Source organism: Maylandia zebra, linkage group LG20 (assembly GCF_041146795.1).
Source record: "Maylandia zebra isolate NMK-2024a linkage group LG20, Mzebra_GT3a, whole genome shotgun sequence".
NCBI classification, from domain to species: Eukaryota; Metazoa; Chordata; class Actinopteri; order Cichliformes; family Cichlidae; genus Maylandia; species Maylandia zebra.
Genome location: NC_135186.1, coordinates 47,725 through 54,992, shown reverse-complemented (window position 1 = coordinate 54,992; position 7,268 = coordinate 47,725). Strand labels below are relative to the sequence as shown.

Sequence of the window (7,268 nt, the reverse complement as noted above, 5' to 3'; positions counted from 1 at the left end):
AGACCCTTCAAATTCTCATTCAACTTACTCATTTTTAAACTCTTACTACTTCAACATACGTTCACATAGAGCCACCATTCAAACTTTAAAACGAAGACAAGACATTCAACTATTCAACTTGTATTTATCTTTTCAATATCTATTATGCTTTTTCTTCAGTTCCAGTTTAAGTTTCATGATGTTTTTTCACCCGTTTCAGAGTTTATAATGGGTGTGTATGGGACGGAATGTTGGGGCTAGAGTGAGGCAGCTCAACTGCTAGAGTGAGAGGAGCAAAAAAAATAATCTTAAAATCTTTTTTAAAACTGCTGCTGTGTCCGCAGCGTTTGCTCTACAGGTATGATTTTACCCTCAAAACGTAGCCATGGCTGTCCTCTTTCATCCAATGTGTTTACTATTGTACTAGGTGTTATGGTTCTTTCATAAATGTCACCAATGCACAGCCTCCTCCCTCCAACTCTTCCATAGACTCTAATGTTAAAATGGCTCAGAAGGTTCGTTTGAAAATCAGAAGAGCATGGTGTCTTTCCACTGTCACCACGTCCATATAATAAACTCCACAGACATGAAAACTGAGAATTTGGTAGACTAGACATTGCTGTCACTCACAGTGAAAGAATTTTGTCAATACGACTTTTACTTTTCGTTTGGGAACGATTTGTTTTGGCCTGACTTTTCTGTTCATTTTAAGCAGCAAAAGTGAGGTGCATGTCTGTGTCCGTGTGTATGGAGCCATTGGGTGCGGTCACTATAGCAACCAGGCTCACACCTGCCTGCTTAACGAGCTCTCTCTCTCACTCTGCAAAGATTCATCTTAAACACTTCTCTTTCAACTGCTGCTGTGTCCACAGTGTTACAGCCATCATTTTACCCTCAAAATGTCGCCATCGTTGTTCTCTTTCCAACATCTTGTCTTTCAAAGCTCAGAGATGTAAACTTTTTAAACTGTGTGGATCCAAGCGGAGGGATCAATTTGAGTCATTCAGTGATTCAAAGAATATGACCTTTTAATATTCATTCAGATGTTTTCTGACTCTAAATGTTCTTTTCTCATTTCTTAGGGTTTTCTAATTTACATTTAAAACATTTTCAGTTTTTTTCCAACTCCTTCTTCTGTGTAACCTTCAGCTTTTAGCAGTTCAGCACCTTTGTTTTCAGGTTAAATTCGTTTTTTTTTTTTTGTTTTTTTTTTTTTATCTCATTCAATATTTTAAACTCAAAATTCAGCAATTAATTCATTTCAGTACATACATTCAGATTCAAGCATTCACACTGCAGTTTCTTCAGAAAATGCACTTTCTAGTTATATTTTCTTATTCCGTAAGTTTTTTGAAAGCCTACTCCTTCAAAACCGTTCAACTTAGAAAAACCATTCAAACATCGTTAGATTCCTATTATTTTGGACATGACTGCTTCTATTTTACTCATTTTTAACATTTATATTTTTAATTTTATTCAACTTTATTCAACAAAAATTTCCCATGTATTTCAATGGGGAGACCCTTCAAATTCTCATTCAACTTACTCATTTTTAAACTCTTACTACTTCCACATACATTGACATAGAGCCACCATTCAAACTTTAAAACGAAGACAAGACATTCAACTATTCAACTTGTATTTATCTTTTCAATATCTATTATACTTTTTCTTCAGTTCCAGTTTAAGTTTCATGATGTTTTTTCACCCGTTTCAGAGTTTATAATGGGTGTGTATGGGACGGAATGTTGGGGCTAGAGTGAGGCAGCTCAACTGCTAGAGTGAGAGGAGCAAAAAAATTAATCTTAAAATCTTTTTTAAAACTGCTGCTGTGTCCGCAGCGTTTGCTCTACAGGTATGATTTTACCCTCAAAACGTAGCCATGGCTGTCCTCTTTCATCCAATGTGTTTACTATTGTCCTAGGTGTTATGGTTCTTTCATAAATGTCACCAATGCACAGCCTCCTCCCTCCAACTCTTCCATAGACTCTAATGTTAAAATGGCTCAGAAGGTTCGTTTGAAAATCAGAAGAGTATGGTGTCTTTACACTGTCACCACGTCCATATAATAAACTCCACAGGCATGAAAACTGAGAATTCAGTAGACTAGAAGCTGCTGTCGCTCACGGTGAAAGAATTTCGTCAATACGACTTGTACTTTTCATATGGGAACGATTTGTTTCGGCCTGACTTTTCTGTTCATTTTAAGCAGCAAAAGTGAGGTGCATGTCTGTGTCGTGTGTATGGAGCCATTGTCACTATAGCAACCAGGCTCACACCTACCTGCTTAACGAGCTCTCTCTCACTCTGCCAAGGTTAAACCTAAAAATGTTAGATTGTAGTAAGATTAACTTTTTCAAAAGTACAATAAGACAGATTTGACAGGGTTTTGCCACAGATTAATAGTTTGTCACTAGTTAGTATATGCCAACTAAGTAGAGCATTGTGATTGGCACAAAGGTTTTTCAGATCTGGGCAGTTGGAGTCAGTTGATGACTTCAAAATCATCCTTTCTGACTGGATAATTAAAGCTCTCAGCATCTATCGGTCTGTAGTTAATTTCCCCACCTTTTAACTAACGTTTAACTAACCTAATCTCATTTAATGTCTCTGTTTATAGTCTGTATAGTTTATCTCCCCACGAATACACTCAAAGTAGTCTTAAAATAAAACCCACAAAACAGTTCAAGATTTAATACTTTTTATTTGCTCATTTAATGCCAGTTGCCCTGTTTTTCTGTATGTCACTCATTCGCTTATACTTGGGCAAAAAGGACCAATTTGTACACTAGTATAGTGTATTTTTTCCCTCTATCTCTCTATGTCTGTCACACACAGAGACCAACACACAGACATGTATATGCTCATTATTGCTGTTCAAACTGATGGTCAAATTTCCAAGCACCACCTGAACGCCTCATCTGTTTTTAACCTATCACTGGACCAACTGTCGTCATTCCGCTTTGCTCTCTGCTGTGGTAAGTACAGTACACTCAGTACTGCAGTGTTTTATTTTTATGATGGAAAAAATACATGTTTGACATTTAAACTCACATATCAAGTCCAACAGAGTTAAAAACAATTCAAAGAAGAAAGAAAGAAAAAAGAATAACCTTCGCTATCATTTATATACGTTTATTACGTTTTGCTGTTAGCAGCAGTGCTAACGCTAGCTTCAATGCTAATGCTAGCAACAATGCTAACGCTAGCTATAGTGCTAACACTAGCCTTAGCAGTTGTTAACTGACAAAAATAATATTCCTGTGATATTTCTTGCCGGTCAGTGAGACAAAAGTAAGAAATTAGCTTTATTATTGCCATTGTGGCTCAGTTTTAACAGTAAGAGTGCTAGCGCTAGCAGCATTGCTAGCGCTAGCAGCATTGCTAACGCTAGCTGCAATGCTAACGCTAGCTGCAATGCTAACGCTAGCTGCATTGCTAACACTAACTGAAGTGCTAATGCTAGCCGGAATGCTAGCGCTAGCAGCAATGCTAAGGCTAGTAACAGTCTAACAGTAGCCTTACATAAGTGGCAATACTTCAGTTAACTAGTTTGAATTGTAAAATGACTGCTGTATCAGTTGGTGTGCTATATTACTCTATAATTACCCTGCTGACTAGAAGTTCAGTGTATCATGTCGTGTGGGCTTTGTATTTCTGTTAGTCTGATAACACTGTACAGACAACTAACGTATTATTTCTCGTTTCTTTCAGGAACCTGACTGACACTGTGCTTTGCCTGGTAGGTGTGCACATACTGTAAGAGAAGTAGACCAAAATAAAAAAATAATATGACTAATATAAGCTGTAAAGTGATGGGTTCAAACTTTGTGCTAGACCTTTTAAACACAATTTTATAATAAATACACATAAGTGCAGCTTAACAATTGGGCTAAAATATTTTTTTCGTACATTTTTGTAGTCACACTACATGTGATTAATTAATGATTCACTCAATCATATTTGTATTTAAAAATATTATTGCTGAATTTAATTAAATATTTATTCTTTTAAAAAGTGCCCAATTATGCAACTTTTTGCACATGGCAGCCGACAACAGTTTAGCTTGAATATTTGTTTTGTCCTTTTGGAGTAGTCACATTTAGTTCATACAATTACCATGTGATATAATTTTAATAAAATTATTTTTTTTTCTTGTTTTTTGTTCAGAGTGTGTAGAAGAAGAAGAACAAGGACCAGATCTCCAGTCTTCTCTCTCACATCCCAACCCCCCAACCCCTCTATCCTCTGTCCTGCTCCACCTATTGTCTCTGCCTTCTTTCCATCTGTATTTCACTCTGTGGTTTGTGAGAAATTTTGCCAAACCAACAATCCTTTTGCGGTTTGATTTAAAGCCGTGTCTCTCCTGCTCTGTCTGTTCTCTCTGCTAAATTTTCTCTCTACCTGTTTTTCACTCTTGGCTTGCTGCTGAAAAACGCCAAGCGACACAGTCCTCCTGTGTCTTCTCCAATCTTCACATGTAAGATCCAACAGTGTGAGGCACATAGCAGCCAGAAACTGTAATGCCACAGAACAGAGAGGCTTCATCATCACCATCTTCATCACCGTACGATCAGAGCGTGAGACTTCACATCTGGAGCACAGGAGACATTCTGTGATAAGTCTTCCTTCTAGCTTGTCCCACAAGCAGTCGGTGAGATTTACTCACAACAAAAAGGGTTAATGACATAATTTCCATGAAAACATGTGTTCATTCTTTGTAAACTGTTTAAATTGTGTTTTCACTTGACCTTAGGAGTGTTAGAGTGTATTGTAATGTCTGTACTCAGGTGTTTCCCTCTGTGATCCATCCCCTTCAGAGCTGAGACACTCAGGACTGAACAGACTGCACAGTTTCTGTGACTGAGCCTCCAAAACACCTTCTTTGAAACCACTCATGATAGAAGGGCTTTATATTTGCAGCAGCACTACTACAGGTATTCAGTTTATTACAGGATGTGTTTGTTTCTTAGGACCAGCTCTGAGTGCACACTACCTAACATATACACCTTTCTGTTCACTACAAACCAACTACTCTGGATCATACGGCCAGTTGGCAGGAATGTTGCTGCAGGAAAACATCCCTGGAGATCACCATCATTGTCAGACTGACTGTGCCTCCTCTGTGCAGTGTCAAGATCCTCCCTAAATGAGTGTGTAAGTTAACATTTTCATTATTTTATTCCCTTTGACAAGACAAGTATCACTGATATTTACATTTACAACTACATATGTTGCTGTTTTCTGCTCTTCTTTTAAAGTTCTCAGCTATCCTGCTTCTGTGCTGCTTGCCACACATCAAACTCTGGCCGGATGACAGGGAGGATCCACTCTGAAGTCACTGGACATTATGAGGATCATATGGGACTTCATAGTTTCACAGTAACATTGTGCTCTGTGATTACAGGTTTTAAATGGATACAATGACTGCCTCTCTCTGATCAACAGGCTAAAGGATTGTTTTCATTGTTAGTGCTCTGTACAATGTATGCTTATTTAGTATTTCATCACAGAGCAAACCTTTATTTATTTAACATATTTTTATTTTGTTTTAATGTTGAATTAACTGTAGGGATTTTTTTAAGTGGGCACTCGGGATGTCATATGACCAGAAATGTGGTAACTGGAATTCAACAGTATGGAAGAAAAAATCTGCTAAGAACAAAACACACACAAAACCCCCAAGAAAATTCAAATTCATTCCATGTAATCCAATCTAAAACATTTTAAACTGCTGAACAGCAACACAAACAGTGTTAAAAAACAGTGTTAACAGAATGATTATGATGAGTTTGTACCAAAGTTTCAGGTCACATGGCACACCTAGTGTGTAGTGTGGAGTATCAGCTGGTAAGTATAGGTTTTTTCATATTTGTGTCCTTAGAGTTCAGATAGATAAAGACTTGTGTATAATAATTAGTCATAAGCACAACTCAAAGTCAGGGACTAACTAAATTTGGGACTTTGTGTCTGAGCCCAGGTTAAAACACTGTGTAAAAAAGCATTTAGCGGCATGGCTGAACAATGCTGTAAACTATTGATACTTATTTATCCATGTTCACAAAAAGGACTAATGTTTTTATTTGATTATTTGCATGTGTTAAACTGTGTCACCACCTTACGCTTTCATTTGAGTTTACTCAAAAGTCTCTATACAGTTCTCTTTTACCACTGTGTGGACTCTGTTTACATTAAAACATAAAAATGAGTAATGAGTAATAAAGAGATGTGTAGACAGATCAGTAGATTAAGTAGACCAATAGAAACAGTTGTTCAGCCATGTTCTAAGAAACCAACACAGTTTAAAGGTTCAGGATTGTGGTTTTAAAAGTGGAATTTTCATGTATTTCATATGTTGCTTATTATTTTTATTTACTTATTTAATTTAGTTATTTTTATTTATTCTACTAGTCCTTTTCAGAAAGAAGCTGTAAAATATGACTTAAGATTTTTATGTTATTTTCTATGACATACAAAACAAATTGATGTATATAATACCGGTACTATTAAACATGATATACATATGTGTATATGTCTGAAAAACATTATGCTGTATATGAAAGTTTGTATTTTCTCCAGAATGTTTGTTCATCTTTTCAGTTCAATTTAACAAATTTGTTTTTACATTTATTTTTATTATTTTTTTTATGAATTAGAGATTTATAAAACATAATTCCACTCTTTAAGTGATTAGAAGAATATGAACTTTTGTTATTCATTCAGAGGTTTGCTGACTACATTTTCTTTTTGTCATTACTCATCTTTTTCTAATTAAAATTTTAAACATTTTCAGTTATTTTCCAACTTCTTCTGTGTGAACATCAGCTTTCAAAAGTTCAGCACTTTTGTTTTCAGGTTAAAAATTCTTTGTTTTCCAGCTAATTCAACATTTTTAGCTTAATATTCAGCAATTAATTCATTTCAGTGCATACATTCAGATTCAAGCATTCACACTGCAGTTTCTTCAGAAAATGCACTTTCTAGTTATTAGTGTGAATGCTTGAAAAGCATTCACAGTATTGTTCTTCTAATCTTTATTCTATTTTATTATTATTCTGTATTCCGTACGTTTTTTGTAATCTATCTCCTTCAAAACCGTTCAACTTAGAAAAACCATTCAAACACCGTTAGATTCCTATTCTTTTGGACAACATTGCTTCTATTTTTCTCATTTTTAACATTTATATTTTTAATTTTATTCAACTTTTTTCAACAAAAATTTATAATGTATTTCAATGGGGAGACCCTTCAAATTCTCATTCAACTTCCTCCTCTTTAAACTGTATCTA

General features: G+C 35.6%; 1 long non-coding RNA gene across 2 annotated transcripts; it reads left to right on the top strand.

The window, feature by feature from the left end:
* The first annotated feature begins 3,391 nt into the window (after window positions 1-3,391).
* LOC143414349 (uncharacterized) lies at window positions 3,392-6,771 on the top strand. 2 transcript variants are annotated; one of them, XR_013094911.1, is made up of 5 exons: window positions 3,392-3,738; window positions 4,150-4,633; window positions 4,800-4,916; window positions 5,033-5,136; window positions 5,241-6,771. It is a non-coding gene; the product is annotated as an uncharacterized LOC143414349 (long non-coding RNA). The 2 variants fall into 2 exon arrangements; XR_013094910.1 differs by having other exon boundaries at window positions 3,395-3,721.
* Window positions 6,772-7,268: the final 497 nt, after the last annotated feature.